This window comes from Bos javanicus, chromosome 2 (genome assembly GCF_032452875.1).
Source record: "Bos javanicus breed banteng chromosome 2, ARS-OSU_banteng_1.0, whole genome shotgun sequence".
Taxonomy (NCBI): Eukaryota; Metazoa; Chordata; class Mammalia; order Artiodactyla; family Bovidae; genus Bos; species Bos javanicus.
Window position 1 is genome coordinate 87,984,031 of NC_083869.1, and position 16,949 is coordinate 88,000,979.

At 36.6% G+C, this 16,949-nt stretch overlaps 1 protein-coding gene across 3 annotated transcripts in view; it reads right to left on the minus strand.

The window, feature by feature from the left end:
- The window catches only part of SATB2 (SATB homeobox 2), a 203,190-nt gene that overhangs the window by 76,126 nt on the left and 110,115 nt on the right, over nucleotides 1–16,949 (minus strand). The gene's annotated exons all lie outside the window — the stretch shown is intronic.

A 16,949-nucleotide genomic window follows, 5' to 3' on the forward strand; every position in this document is an offset into this window, starting at 1 on the left:
TCACCTCCTTCATCATCCACTGTGGTAAAAAAAAAAAAAAAAAAAAGCTGTTTTAATCTTCTGTAGTTTGTGGTTAATTGTGCAGTTCATGAGTATCATGAAATGTCAAGAACAACATCTTCTGCCAAATTAATTGCTATGCAGGTCAGGAAGCAACAGTTAGAACTGGACATGGAACAACAGACTTGTTCCAAATAGGAAAAGGAGTACGTCAAGGCTGTATATTGTCACCCTGCTTATTTAACTTATATGCAGAGCACATCATGAGAAATGCTGGGATGGAAGAAGCACAAGCTGGAATCAAGATTGCTGGGAGAAATATCAATAACTTCAGATATGCAGATGACACCACCCTTATGGCAAAAAGTGAAGAGGAACTAAAAAGCCTCTTGATGAAAGTGAAAGTGGAGAGTGAAAAAGTTGGCTTAAAGCTCAACATTCAGAAAACGAAGATCATGGCATCTGGTCCCATCACTTCATGACAAATAGATGGGGAAACAGTGGAAACAGTGTCAGACTTTATTTTGGGGGGCTCCAAAATCACTGCAGATGGTGACTGCAGCCATGAAATTAAAAGACGCTTACTCCTTGGAAGGAAAGTTATGACCAACCTAGATAGCATATTGAAAAGCAGAGACATTACTTTGCCAACAAAGGTCTGTCTAGTCAAGGCTATGGTTTTTCCAGTGGTCATGTATGGATGTGAGAGTTGGACTGTGAAGAAAGCTGAGCGCCGAAGAATTGATGCTTTTGAACTGTGGTGTTGGAGAAGACTCTTGAGAGTCCCTTGGACTGCAAGGAGATCCAACCAGTCCATACTAAAGGAGATCAGTCCTGGGTGTTCTTTGGCAGGACTGATGCTGAAGCTGAAACTCCAGTACTTTGGCTACCTCATGCGAAGAGTTGACTCATTGGAAAAGACTCTGATGCTGGGAGGACTTGGGGGCAGGAAGAGAAGGGGATGACAGCGGATGAGATGGCTGGATGGCATGACTGACTTGATGGACGTGAGTTTGAGTGAACTCCAGGAGTTGGTGATGGACAGGGAGGCCTGGTGTGCTGTGATTCATGGGGTCGCAAAGAGTCGGACATGACTGAGCAACTGAACTGAATAAAAAATCTCACATAAATACTATTATACAACTATGGAGACATTTATATAAAAGGCCTGTCTCATAGTATACCCTTTCAACTCCTCACTTGGTATCTTTTCTATAGGAATGTATCTTTAAGACATGGATATTTTAATGATTGTGATATGCACTAGAATAAGAAAAAGTCTCACAAAATTAATAATATCACCTTGATTTGCCATTTGTTTGCTAGGACCAGTGCATTCTCTTGGAAAAACCCTGTTAGCCTTTAACCCACTTTCAAGATTGCCAAGAAAAATATCAATAACCTCAGATATGCAGATGACACCACCCTTATGATAGACAGCGAAGAAACTAAAGAGCCTCTTGATGAAAGTGAAAGACGTGAGTGAAAAAGTAAGATCATGGCATCTGGTCCCATCACTTCATGGCAAATAGATGGGGAAACAATGGGAACAGTAAGAGACTTTATTTTCTTGGGCTCCAAAATCACTGCAGATGGTGACTAAAACCATGAAATTAAAAGACACTTGCTCCTTGGAAGAAAAGCTATGACCAACCTAGATGGCATGTTAAAAAGCAGAGACACTACTTTGCCAACAAAGGTCCATCTAGTCCAAGCTATGGTTTTTCCAATTGTTATGTACGGATGTGAGAGTTGGACTATAAAGAAAGCTGAGCGCTGAAGAATTGATGCTTTTGAACTGTGGTGTTGGAGAAGACCCTTGAGAGTCCCTTGGACTGCAAGGAGATCCAACCAGTCAATTCTAAAGGAAATCAGCCCTGAATATTCATTAAAAGGACTGATGTTGAAGCTGAAAGTCAAACACTTTGGCCACCTGATGCAAAGAACTGACTCACTGGAAAAGACCCTGATGCTGGGAAAGATTGAAGGCGGGAGGAGAAGGGGACGACGAGGATGAGATGGTTGGATGGCATCACCGACTCAACGGACATGAATCTGAGTAAGCCCCGGGAGTTGGTGATGGACAGGGAAGCGTGACTAAGTGACTGAACTGAAGTGAACTGATTTACTATTAAATAAAATTCTCCCTTTCTCCAGGTTATTTTTCTTATATGTTTTATTGTACTTTAGTAAAGATTTAAGGAATAACTTTGAAAGGGAGAAAAAGGAAAGTATCATATATGTTCAAACAAGAGGCAGTCTTTTCTTCCCTCAGGAATATTTCACAAGAAAGACTCACATCAAAAAAGAAAAAAAAAGTCATATCATATCAAATCAAATCCTTATCTAAATCTCTGTATTACATTATTATGTAAAGTTAAGGTTTGTTTGGGGAAAACACATTAGGCTGAATCAACCTCTATCTTTGCCAGCTTTAAATGCTTGTGGATATAATCTAACAAAAACTGTGTTATGCTGTTGTTTTTATTTTGACACTCTGCTTGTGCTATTCTGTGAATATTTCCCCAGGCCTGAACCCAGGCCCTGGCAGTGAGAGCATGTAATACCAACCACGGGGCTGCCAGGGAATTCCCCAAAAATCTGATAAAGCAAAAATTCTACATGGAAGTAATTTTTTCTTACAATTGGAAATGTTGTATATGATTATGCAAAAGTGTATTGATATAACTTTAAAGAAAACTACTTTGAGTGATTACATGCTAGAAAGCAGAAAAGTATTCACCTGTAAGACAAATTTTTTAAATAATTGCACCTTTCAATATGCAAACAGTGCTTGTAAATTGGCACATGGCTTACAGTGATAGAGTCATAATTGATCAAAAAAGTACTGAGTCTCACATACTAAGATAACGAACATATAGGTGCCAGGGGAAAGGGACAGTTAGGGAGTCTGGGATGATCGTGTATACACTGCTATATTTAAAATGGATAACCAGCAAGAACCTATTGCATAGCACTCTGCTAAATGTTATGTGATAGTCTGGATGGGAGAGAGGCTTGGGGGAAAATGCATACATGAATACGTATGGCAGAGTTCCTTCATTGTTGGCCTGAAACTATCACAACACTGCTAACTTGCTATACCCTAATACAAAATAAAGTTCAAAAGAAAAAGTACTGAATCTCAAAATATTTAGGCAAAAGTGATGTGTGCTGGAAAACTGGGTAAGATGACTCAAAACAGGGAATTTAGAGATGACAAAGTCACTAGAATCAAATCATACGTAAAGTATTTGAAAAAAATCAATCAAGAAAGTAATATTTCTAAATTAATATTTCATATAACGGGATTTTTAAATACATACAAGGAAGTAATATCTGATCATTTTATTACATATCTAAAGATTTTGTATATTTAAAACTTCTAACTGGTAAAGCACATAGACATCCATATCTTGGGAGCACCTTATATTCAGACATATACAATATTTTTTCATGATTTTTTAAAAAACTGAATGGTGCTTAACTTTCCTATGAACTCCTAAATAAGTCAAAAGTTCACTTCAAACTTCTTTAAGACTTCAATTTATAACTTAATCCTTTCGATGTAACTCATGTATTTTGTATTCACCTTTCCTTCATAAAGTTCAAGGTAAACAAATTATTTTAATCTTATCCTCTAAAGGCAAACATTTTTCAGGTATTGTAATAAGACACACTTAAAATCAAACCAAGCAAATAGTTAAGAGACTTTAAGCAAGGTAATCTAACACAGTTTTCATAGGACAGAAGTTGCTATTGTAAGTTCCTCACTGAAAGAAGTGAAGAGGGTATGGAAGAAGGTATTCCGTGCAAAGGGAAATCAAAAAAAAAGCTAAAAGTAGCAATGCTCATATCAGACAAATAGATTTTAAAGACTGTTAGAAGAGACAAAAAAGGACACAATACAATGATCAAGAGATCAATCCAAAAAGAAGATGTAACAGTTGTAAATATACATACAACAAACAGTAGCACCTAATATATAAGGCAAATGCTAACAGCCATAAAAGGAGAAATTAACACAATAATAGTGGGTGACTTTAACACTCCACTTTTGTCAATGGACATATCATCCAAACAGAAAATCAGTAAGGAAACAAAGTCCTTAAATGTTACATTAGACCAGATGGACTTAACTGATTTTTATAGAGCATTCTATTGAAAAATAACAAAATACACATTTTTCCCAAGTGCACATGGAATATTCTCCAGGATCAACCATGTGCTGGGACACAAAGCAAGCCTTGGTAAATTTAAGCAAATTAAAATTGTATCAGGCATCTTTTCTGACCATGTGCTATGAGATTAGAAATAAACTACAAGAAAAAAACTATTAAAAAAAAAAACATAAATAGGTGGAGGCTAAATAAGATGTTACTAAATAACTAATGAATCACTGAAGAAATCAAGGAGGAAATAAAGTATCTAGAAACAAATGAAAATGAAAGCACAATGATCCAAAACCTACGGAATGCAGCAAAAGCAGTTCTAACAGGAAAGTATAGCAATACAATCTTACCTCAGGAAATAAGAAAAATCTCAAATAACAACCAAACCTTACACCTAAAGCAACTAGAGAAAGAAAAACAAACAAACAAAAAACCTAAAGTTAGCAGAAAGAAAAAAAAAAGCATAAACACCAGAGTAGAAATAAATAAAACAGAGACAAAGAAGACAATAGCAAAAATCAATGAAACTAAAAGTCGGTTCTTTGAAAAGATAAACAAAATTGATAAACCTTTAGCCAGACTCATCAAGAAAAAAAAGAGAGAGAGGACTCAAATGAATAAAACTAGACATGAAAAAGTAAACTTTACAACTGACACCACAGAAATACAAAAGATCATAAGAGATTTCCACAAGCAACTGTATGCCAATAAAATGGACAACCGGAAAGAAATGGACAAATTCTTAGAAAGTCACAAGCTCCCAAGACTGAATTAGGAAGAAATAGAAAACATTAGCAGACCAATCACAAGCACTGACCCTCCCAACAAACAAAAGTCCCAGATGGCTACACAGGTGAATTCTATCAAACATTTAAAGAAGGGCTAACCCCCATCCTTCTGAAAAGGTTCCATAAATTGCAGAGGAAATAAAACTCCCAAACTCATTTTACAAGGCCACCATCACCCTTATACCAAAATCAGATAAAGGTGCTACAAAAAAAAAAAAAAAGATTATACGCCAAATATCACTGATGAATATAGATGCAAAAATCCTCAACAAAATACTAGCAATCTGAATTTAATCAAGTGGAATATATCCCTGGGATGCAAGGATTTTTCAATATCCACAAATTTATCAATGTGATACACCACATCAATAAATGAAGAACAAAGTTTCCAGAATAAAGTCATACTTTTCAGGCAGAAATACTTGCCCTCAGACATTCAATTCACTTTTGTTTGCTTGCTTTTTAATTCAGCCAAAATAAAGGCAAATTCAAGTTAGTATATTATGTTTTCAGGTACGTAAGAAGTAGACATTTTATTCATTTCTTTTTCTACTAAAAAAAAAAAAGAAGAAGAAATATCCTGTTAATGCAAACATTCTTTGATCAAAAGCTAATTTTCCAAAATGTCACTATTTTCATTTTTCAGTACTTAATTACATTTGAGTTACTTTCTTGAGCTCTGTGAAATCTCTATGAAATTGGTGCAATAAGAATCAGAATAACATCAGTCCATATTCCTTTAAGATTCAGTCAGTTCAGTTCAGTCGTTCAGTCGTGTCCAACTCTTTGAGACCCCATGGACTACAGCATGCCAGCTTCCCTGTCCATCACCAACTCCCGGAGTTTCCTCAAACTCATCTCCATTGAGTCGGTGATGCCATCCAACCATCTCATTCTCTGTCATCCCCTCTTCCTCCTGCCTTCAATCTTTCCCAGCATCAGGGTCTTACTTCTAATGAGTCAGTTCTTCGCATCCTTTAAGATTATACATAATAATTCCCCTTTTCTAATGAGTTCCCAGATCCTTATAATTTCATATAGTTTAGAACAGTGACTGAGGAAGTATCTTTCTAGTGACATGTGGCCACACCATGAAGTACTAACTCATTAGTAAACCATAATGAAGGCATTGCAAATTCAAATGCCTACACAGCCAGGTAGAGCACAACAGCCAGGGAAGCCAGCCACAGAGATACTTGGAGAGAAAGTCTTCCAGTCCAAACAGAGTAGTCACTACCTTGACTCAGCCAGTTGTCTTTCTCATATTGTCATTTCTTTAGATGTTGTTTCCAAAAATAATATTTTTTTTAAATCTGGATTTTTGCAGGATAGCTCCTAAATTTAGAAACTGGCAAATAACTCTATTTTCAAAACACAAGAAAAGCCAAACAAAATACTTCTGAAAACTAGGTTCTGCCCATACACAGGTTACCAGTGTTAAATTTTTACCTATGAGAATAAAGATACCCTCTATGTTGTTAAAGATGTTAAAGCAAACCTTATTCAGGAGCATCACAACAGGTCTAGGGACCACTGCAATGGGATATTACAGTCGGGGAAAGAGACTGGGGCCAACTCCAAAAACAGCATGAGAAAGTGGGAATGTACAGCCAAGGAAGAGTCTGGGGGTCAGAGGTGGAAAATAACCAAAAGGAAACGTCATGAGTAAGAAGGATTCTAGCTAAACTGACCTAACAGGATTCTTTGCTGAAGACAGGCCAGGGTGATCAGACATCACCTAGGGGATGTTAGAGGATGAGGAACCCGATAAGAATGAGATATCGAGGCTGATCAGATATCAAGCAGGTTGTGGTTAAACTGACTTAGCAGGGTTCTCATAAAACTGGATTTTACAAGGAAGTGCACAGATGGGCCTAGGAAAAGGTTCAAGAGCTTGTCTTAAGTTTGGTCAAGGAATGAGGCTTCATCAACATTTCCCGGGCCTTGACAGCTCTATCAATAAAAGTCAAATTCTTTACTTCAAATAATAAAGAAAAAAAATCATCATCCCAACTTTAAAAATGGCTGAAAATCAAATGATCACCAACAGGCTTTATTTTTACTGAACAAGGCTGGTCATGGTTTCAGGAGTAGTTTGCATAGATTTTGTCAAATCTGAAAAACATTTTCTTCTGCTGCCACTCTTATACAAATAATATCAGAACAATATTTTAGCCTCTTATGTCACAGAAATAAGAATACAAATACTTGAAAAAAAAAAAATCAGAGGAGCATCACATTGTACCAGACTCAACCTGAAAAGTAAGCTTGAACATTCATTACTTCTTTTCTCTCTTCTTTCTGACCTTCCTTCCATCCTTCCTTTCATTCCTCTCTTTCTCCTTCCCTCTCTTCTTCCCCTGTTCTTTCTTTTTAAATTACTTGAAAATAATCATAGTGACTAAAATGTAGACCTAACAGCAGTGCCTGATTTTGTATTTTGCTTTTTCACTCTGATGGAAAATATCATGTTAAGCCTGTCTTAAATTAAACCAAGACCAAAGGTAAGCCCTGGTCCTAACGGTTCATCTTATCTCTACAATACTTAGCGATGGATCAGAAATCCTAAAAAACATAAAGAATAAAATGAAGTGCTGCCTCTCATAACAAAAGCAATGCTCACATTCATAACAGAACACATCCTCAATAAAGCCAAAATGCTTACTTATTAAAGAGACATTAAAAATACAACTGCTTCCAGAGTTTTACATCAGAGCTGCAATTTAATTCACAGTGAATTTGATTCTCAGTTCAGTTCAGTGGCTTAGTCGTGTCCGACTCTTTGAGACCCCATGAATTGCAGCACGCCAGGCCTCCCTGTCCATCACCAACTCCCAGAATTCACTCAAACTCAACGTCCATCGAGTCAGTGATGCCATCCAGCCATTTCATCCTCTGTCGTCCCCTTCTCTTCCTGCCCCCAAGTCCTCCCAGCATCAGAGTCTTTTCCAATGAGTCAACTCTTCGCATGAGGTAGCCAAAGTACTGGAGTCTCAGCGTTAGCATCATTCCTTCCAAAGAAATTCTTTAGAATGGACTGGTTGGATCTCCTTGCAGTCCAAGGGGCTCTCAAGAGTCTTCTCCAACACCACAGTTCAAAAGCATCACTTCTTCGGTGCTCAGCTTTCTTCACAGTCCAACTCTCACATCCATACATGACCACTGGAAAAACCATAGCCTTGACTAGACAGACCTTTGTTGGCAAAGTAACGTCTCTGCTTTTGAATATACTATCTAGGTTGGTCATAACTTTCCTTCCAAGGAGTAAGCGTCTTTTAATTTCATGGCTGCAGTCACCATCTGCAGTGATTTTGGAGCCCCCCAAAATAAAGTCTGACACTGTTTCCACTGTTTCCCCATCTATTTGCCATGAAGTGATGGGACCAGATGCCATGATCTTCGTTTTCTGAATGTTGAGCTTTAAGCCAACTTTTTCACTCTCCTCTTTCACTTTCATTAAGAGGCTTTTTAGTTCCTCTTCACTTTCTGCCATTGATTCTACTGTTGCCAAAGTCCCTAAAGGTAATTTGTGGAATGAGAAGTGCCTGGGAAGGAATGACGTTCCCAGCTTAAAGTACAAGTCCCCAGCATGTGGCAAGTGGGGCTGAAACACTGCCGTGTTTAGTAGCAGAGCAGCTTTCTGTAGCTATTTTAACCTCTGGAGAAGGGTCCCAGTCCTCGGGCCTTGCAGCTGGGTAGTTCAGATCTGGAGTCTGCTCAAGTTTCTGAGAAACTCACAGTTCCTGGAGGATCTTGCTAATTCCTTTGAAGTTCCTGGGACTCAGTGAAAATAACAAAGACTGGGAACTACTATCTAACCATCCTCTGAGCTTCTGGGGTTGTATACAACTCCAAATAGATGTCCTAACCAAGAGCACCCTATGAACATTAGCTATTCAATGCCCAAGACTGCTGGCTATGATAGGTTATTCACAGTCAAGAAAGTTGTACTCCACCCCAGGGATTTATTTGCATTACAATGAAAAGGTATTTGGTTCAAAAAAAAATCTCATTTTATTTCATGCAATTTCACAGTACATCCAGGAAATCAAGTGTTTAAGAATCACAAATCCCTGACATACACATATATATTTTAGAAGGTTGCAGAAACATTTTCAATGCTCAAAAAATATATGTCTATATGTAAATCTTGTCATATTCCTATCTGGCACTTAGTTTTTTATTATAATATCTTTATTGCAGCCTAGGGTAAATATGTTTTCAGCTATTGGGAAAGATGTATGGCATAAAAGTTAACAGCAGAGATTTCTTAGCCAGACTGCCAGGGCTTAAATCTCAGCTTGCCCATTTGGTAGATATGCGACTATGGATAGGTTACTTAACTTCCTTGTGCCTTAGGACATTCAATGTGGGTTAAAAAGTATGCCTACCTTGAAGGATTATTGTGCAGATTAAATGAATTAATATATGTCAACACTTAGAACAGTATCTGGCACTATGTAGTGTTTGTCATTACTGTTAATATCCACCTTGTTTGTGTGTCTGTCTGTGTGTGTACTGACATATGTACACACATGGATGTACATTGCACATTTCAGGTCTGTGTCAAAGACATTAAAAATACGGTCCTATGAAACATCAAAATTTATATTTCGTGGAAACTGTTAGAAATACAAATTCAGAATCTCTTCGAGTTTTTATGTATACCAAATTTCCAATTCTTATGTAAAGTTTGAGAATCAATGCCTATATCATTTTTGCTTTTACTTACTGTCTTTCAAGGGTATACAAGATATAGCTGCCAGGTGATTTTCATGTATTCTGAAATTTGAGAATCCTATTCTGTATTGTCCGGGCTTTATGTTGTTGTCTTTTGATGCAAGACATTTATAACTGTCATATTTCTTTTTTTTTTTTCTCTAAACCCTAATGACATTAAGGATTCAATCTTACTGAACTGTCACTATATTATTAAAGCTGGTTAAGTGGTAAGTATTAATCGTGTCTGACTCTTTGTGACCCTGTGGACTATAGCCCGCCAGGCTCCTCTGTCCATGGAATTCTCCAGACAAGAATACTGAAGTGGGTAACCATTCCCTTCTCCAGAGGATCTTCTCGATCCAGGGATCAAACCCAGGTCTCCTGCATTATAGGCAGATTCTTTACAGTCTGAACCACCAGAAAAGCCCTCACTGTATTATAAATGTATCAAAACATTTTGAATTTTCTTCTCTATGATGTATCTTTAGTTTTTGTTGATGATCATATTATACTGAAGAAGCATTGATTGGACCTGATATTAGAAAACTGCACTCAAATCTACATTCTAATTCTTACTAGCTCTGAGACCTCCTTTTGAGCAAGTTGGAGATTTCTCTGGATCTTAGTTTTACTGTAGGGAAAATATCATTATCTTAGAATTGTAAGGGTAAATTTTAGATGATCAGTATCTACATGAAAGGTCTTTGTTTAAATGTTACTGTACATTTCAGGAAATGTCTATATAATTATGATTAACAGATTAGCTTTGCCATTTCAAAATTAGGACATTCTGACCATTCTGACCTGATTAGGACATTCTGACCAGTGTCTGCTGTTTCCCAAGGGTCATCTGAGGAATTGCAACTTTTCCTTTGGTTTAAGTAACAATGGCATGTTATATCATATTGCTTTTTAAAACAAATCACTATAGCTTAAAAGAATTCATTGTCAATTTAGAATCATATGCTTCAAAGCACATGAAGGAATGTGTTAGATTTAGCTTCTCCAAATGAGGCTTAATAGTTCATATCTTGACTTTCAAATTAGGAGACAGCAGAATAGATGAGAAATAAAATGACAACCTCCCAACTTTGGAAATTAAATTTATAGGAATACTATATAAATACAGCTTTAAGTTTCAAAAATTACTATAAATAAAAAATGGAAAGAAAATTTAAGGAATAAAACATGCTTTAACCATATACAAGTTACATTCACATTAAACATAAAAAAGAAGAAAAGGGTCCTACAGTATTTTTTTCTAATTGAAGAATGAAAGTGATAGTCACTCAGTCATGTCTGAGTCTTTGTGACCCCATGGACTATACAGCCCACCAGGCTTCTCTGTCCATGGGATTTTCCAGACAAGAACACTGGAATGGGATGCCATTTCCTTCTTCAAGGGATCTTCCCAACCCAGTGATCAAACCCGGCTCTCCAGCATTGCAGGCACACTCTTTACCATCTGAGCCACCACGGAAGCCCCAACTGAAGAACAGTTGATTTACAATATTGTATTGGTTTCAAGCATACAACAAATTGATTCACTTATACATACATGTGTATATATCTATATTATTTTTCCAATTATTTTCCATTATAGTTAATTACATGATATTGAATATAGTTCCCTGTACTATATAGTAAATCTTTGTTGTTTTACACACAGAGAGAACTAAAAGAAACATAGGGACTTCCTGGATGACTCAGCAGTAAAGAATTCGCCTGCAATGCAGGAGATCAGGAGATGTGGGTTTGATCCCTGGGTAGGAAGATCCCCTGGAGGAGGAAATGGCAACCCACTCAGTATTCTTGCCTGGAAAATCCCATGGATGGAGAACCCTGGCAGGCTACAATCCAAAGGGTGGCAAAGAACTTGGCATGACACGACCGAGCAAGAGCATGCATGCAAAAGAAACACACAAACACACAAAATAGCTTTTTTTTCTTCAGCCTATTGCTTCTCTGTTAGATTCATTGTTTTTATTACTTCTATCTGCTATAGATGCTATAAAAAAGTAAATCCAGAAAAATTTCAGTACTCAAAATATACTCAAGTGACTTTATGCCCCAAAGTATACTTTCTGAAGAGGATTTATGAGCAAAGGGTGAAGCCATATACATAGAGTTAGCATACATATTAGCATTAGCATACATATCTGCTAATCAAATCAAGATGGCACAGGATAGGTGCAAAGAAGAGCAAACTGGGATTTTTAAAGCCTAAATTCTAACTAGCTGGGGGATTTGGGGATGACCTGCAAAATGAGAAAGATTACCTGTAAACTGGTTTTAAAGCAACCTTCCAGGTTACTCATCTAATAAAGAGTATTGTTGCTAGGATTTTCAAAGCAATTCCCTGGCAATATCTGCTGTTTTTTGACTCCTTGGCAAAAATTAAGACTTAACTCATGATATCTCTCTTTGGGAAACTCCCCAATGCAACAATAGTAGTTTAGTAGTTTATACACTGGTAGTAACAGCAGTTGTAGTATTGCTCTTGCAAGTTTATCTGTCAACACTGCTTAAAAGACTGATAATTTTTTCCAGAAACATGAACCAAGTGTTTCAATGCAAACCTTAACAAAATTGCCTTTGAGAAAGAAGCCCTAGGGTTTTGTCCATAGTTATAATGAGTAGAAAGCAATGAATTGGGTAAAAGGCTTTGCAATGAGAAATTTCTGGAATTTCTGGCCTATGGATTTTTTCCTTAAACCATTAAGATGTTTATGCAAATGTAAACAGATTAGCAAGAATGAGTGCTAATGGATTCCATAATAAGCTAACACTCTAAGTATTCACCAGAACAAATCCTGGAAACCCTGGATAGAAGAGTACAGCCAAATAAAAATTTGGGTGGGAGGAGTGAAGAATAATTCATTTCTCTGTGACTCCTTCAGCCTCAGAAAGTACTCTAGAAGCAATTCTACAAGGTAAGACAAAGGCTGACCATGTGACACTCTTTGTAGAAACGTTGCCAATCAAATCAATAGTTTGGAATGGGTACTCACATCTTGAGCATAGGGAAAAGATATTCTTGAGCATACCACTGCTGTGGATTTCCAAACCTCCACCCCAAGATCCTTGCTCCCTCAACCCTAACCCCCAAACCTTGTATCCTAATTTTAAGGATAATGATCCTGTCTAATACCAGAGAAGTTAGATAACTTGTTCAAGGTCAAATAGTAGTCCAAATGTAGACAAATATTTAGCAAAAATTAAAATGATTAGAGCTACTGGCTTTGGTCTTATAAGCATAATAAACAAATCACAGGGCCAGTAAAAACTAATGTTTGTTTGTTAGTTTTTTCTCTTTTTCTGCATAACTCAAAGTGAAGTTCTCAGGGACTAAATGCTTCACAAGTACTTTTGTTGTATTTCGTTTAGAGAAAAATATTTTTATTCTTAGTGTACTGCAGATAACTTCAAGCCTTCTACCATTTATATAGTAGTTGAGGTACTGAGCTAACCCTTAACACATCACTGTCATTTAATTCTCACATACAAATTATATCACATAGATATCATTATGCCACTTTATTGAAGAAGTTGAAGATCAGTGGGAAAAAAAAGAAAACATAAATTTATTAAATAAAGCAAGTAACAGAACTCAAACTTCTGTCTTTAGGACCTTAAAGCCTCTGTCCCACTGCTTATGTTAAACTTCCCAAGTTGGGGTATGTGGCTGCTATTCATTTTAGGGTTTGAGTCAGGACTTACCAACTTTCCAACAGACAAGTCCTGCTTTCTGTTTGTACATGTGTGTGCAGGTGTGCATGCGGTCCATACATGCAGAGGTGACATGATGAGTGGATGAGTTATCTGAATGGTAGGGGCTCTCCCTGCAGGCTAAACTCTGTGCCCTGTAAACCTTCCTGATGCGACAGACTGCAGAAGCCAGTCGGTTCTGAAAAGTGAGGAAATTACTGATTTTTCCCAACTGCATGAGCTAATCACTAAAATAGGATTATTCACATTTGCTTTTTAATTGTTTTAATTCATAGGATAGAATTTATTAACTACTTTGTACTTATTTATTAGTCAGCTACTATGTATCAGGTCCTTGTGAGTCCCTTGGACAGCAAGGAGATCAAACCAGTCAATCCTAAAGGAAATCAACCCTGAATATTCATTGAAGGGACTCATGCTGAAGCTGAAGCTTCAATACTTTGGCCACCTGATATGAACAGCCAACTCACTGGAAAAGACCCTGATGCTGGAAAAGACTGAAGACAAAAGGAGAAGAGGGTAGCAGAGGATAAGATGGTTGGATAGCATCACCAATTCAATGGACATGAACTTGGGGGAACTCCAGGAGCTGGTGAGGGACAGGGAGGTCTGGCATGTCACAAAGAGTCAGACATGACTTAGCGACAAACAACAACACATACCAGTTATAATGACAGCCCCTACAGATATAGTACTGAATAATACTAGCTTGAAAGAGCTCTATCTATAGATTTGCTTCAGACAGTTTAACAGCTTGGTACACAGAGATGGACCTGTAGCAACTGCCTATGATATAAGATGCATTTCTATTTGATGATAAAACATAGCTCCTTTAATCCCTATTTTGTTGTTATTAGCAATTCATTCTAGTCATCTGCAATATAAATTTGCACTCACTATATTTATTTTCATGAATCCTCCCATTCTTTTACTTTTGTTGCTGCCAAAAAGCTTTATCCCCAGATGAGTGCCATCAGTATGGATTCCCTCCTGACTGATGACACATGAATCACACAACTGAGAGCTTTTGCAAGAACTCTTTTTAAGCTCTGTAAATATGAAGTAGTCATTTGAAACAAAAAATAAAATGGGGTATGCACACTCATATAACATGGTAATAACTTGAGAACCTCAGGAAATCACAACAAATTCACATGAATGAACTACTATATGAAATTGGTGACATACAATTTTAACCTATGTAAATGGAAATTACATCTGATTCAACCTGATATTTATTTAGACTCCTCTCTCTGAACTGGATTACACATCAACAGGAAAAGCCCTACTGTCCACCCAAAGTCTTTCACTGAGTTAATTTTTTTTTAATGTAAACATAACACTAATTTTCCGGACAAACCAGAACAGCATCATGTTTGCCAATACTGAACATGGCCAATCACTGAAAATACTTCTGATTTATTCTGTCTTAGTCAATAACTGTAGGTCCAAAGTCAATTTGTTATATAAAAACTGCTTTTTTGTTAACACAAAAATAGACACAATTTCAAGAGCTAAAGCCAATATTTCATATATACCAGATATAAATCCCACACCACTGGAAATTAAAAACAAAACTATAACCAGAAGAGTTCACTAAATATAATTAAAGAAAATATTAGGAGTTTGAAAGGGCTGAAGGGCAAAAAAAAAAAAAAAAAAAGCTAAGTCTTTTAGGACTATGAAACCTAAAGATTTTTTTTTTCCCTCTAAATTTGTTAAAGAGAATCTGTCTCTGGATTGAGAATTCACTTGCAAAGTCTCTGCCTAGAGCAAGATATTCAGAGCCAACTTGTTAACTCCTAATAAAACAAGGCTTGGAAGGAAAATGCTTCCAGCCCATAAGCAAAGTGTACCAGCCAGCATTGTGATAATACCCCAAATGATTGGTTTTCTTAGGTATATTTTCCCCTTATTATCAACTTCCTCTTTCCATCATACTAAGATCCACAAAAAATATATATCTCCCATAAAGCAACTTGAATCTGAACACCTTTGTGTTTTGACAATAGAAGGTCATACAGGACCCATTATGCTCCATGGAAAAAATGAGCACTGCCCCCCTTTACTGCATCAGAACACTACTGTCCCTTTTGGTGTCAAATGATGCTTTATCATAGTTGGATAACGCTGGTCATTTCAAATATTCCTACAGCTTTCTGAATAGGTTAAAGTTACCTATATCTAATGATATCTTGATTTTCACTCTTTGTTTTAATCTGCAACCATAATTTCAGGGGTAAATTGACATATGATTAAAAAAATCACATTTTAGAAACTCAACAGTATTGTTCAGGAGTATTCTATGTGGATTAATTCTTTTCTTTAACCTATTAAGGAAATGTTAATCAAAGAAACTATCAACCCATAATTCATTCTTTTCCATTGGCCATTCTCTTTGACTTCATAGGACTTAAATGTTTGGGGCTGTTATTTTTAGTAAACTACTCAATAAACTAGCTGGAAATACCTCCAAGGGATGTTTTTCTTAGGCTATATAAATGGTCTCTAATTTTTATTTAATAAAGGTGTTACTGTCTCTTTCAGTGGAATTAATTAACAGTTGTTAAATCTTTAGCTCAAAAAGTAATTAACAGAAAAAGAGAATGAGTTAACTGATAACTAATTTGCTAAGGATATTTGTAATATGAATTAAACAAGCAAAAATTTTCTTTTTTCTCTCAATTGAGACATCCAATAGCAAATAAGGTTAGTCACAATATAACATGTGCAAAAATAAAACTGTTCTAAGTGTGTATGTTCAAATAAATTCATCTATATTAAATTAAATTCTATTAATATTTACTAAGTATCTACAATATTCAAAGTCCTATGTTCACAGAGCTTGGAGAAGGTAACAAAATGGATAAATCCTACAGATGTTCTTTCACGGAATTTTTGGTCTAATAGGGAGACTATTCAAGAATCGAACTTACTACTAACATGGAACTTAGAAGGTGACAGCTTGAAAGGACAAATGTTGGAACTCATAGCCTGACTTGTATTCCAGATGATTCTAGATTAATGTCCATTCCTATGGGAGTTCACAAGTTCAAGGTCAGATAATCTCAAATTCTTGCACAGGGTAAGAACCAGTCAAACAGTGAGTCCAACAACTATCTACCATAGACAGTGGTGGTCCTAGCACTCTGTATGTAAGAGCTTCGTTCGAGCACCTTGCAAACCTAAGTGCTTTTCCGTTTTAACTCTGTAAATCATCTGAGGAAACACAAATAATACTTTTCATTTACTCAATCAAGAGACCAAGAGAATTCTGACTTCAACCTACTGGTTCCCCCAAAATAAGAGGATGTCACCACACTCATAACCGATTTTAAATCTGGATATTTGCTAGTCGGCATACAATAGCTCTCATTTCACAACTCTGTGGTATCTTCATCAGGCACCATCGGATCTATCTTTGTTTTAGCTTTTGTTTCTTGGCAAGACAAATGGAAATCTGAAACTATGAAAAATCTAAAGTTTGTGAAAGGAAAAGCTAACAACTAAAGAGACCAGAACCACAACCTTTAACCAC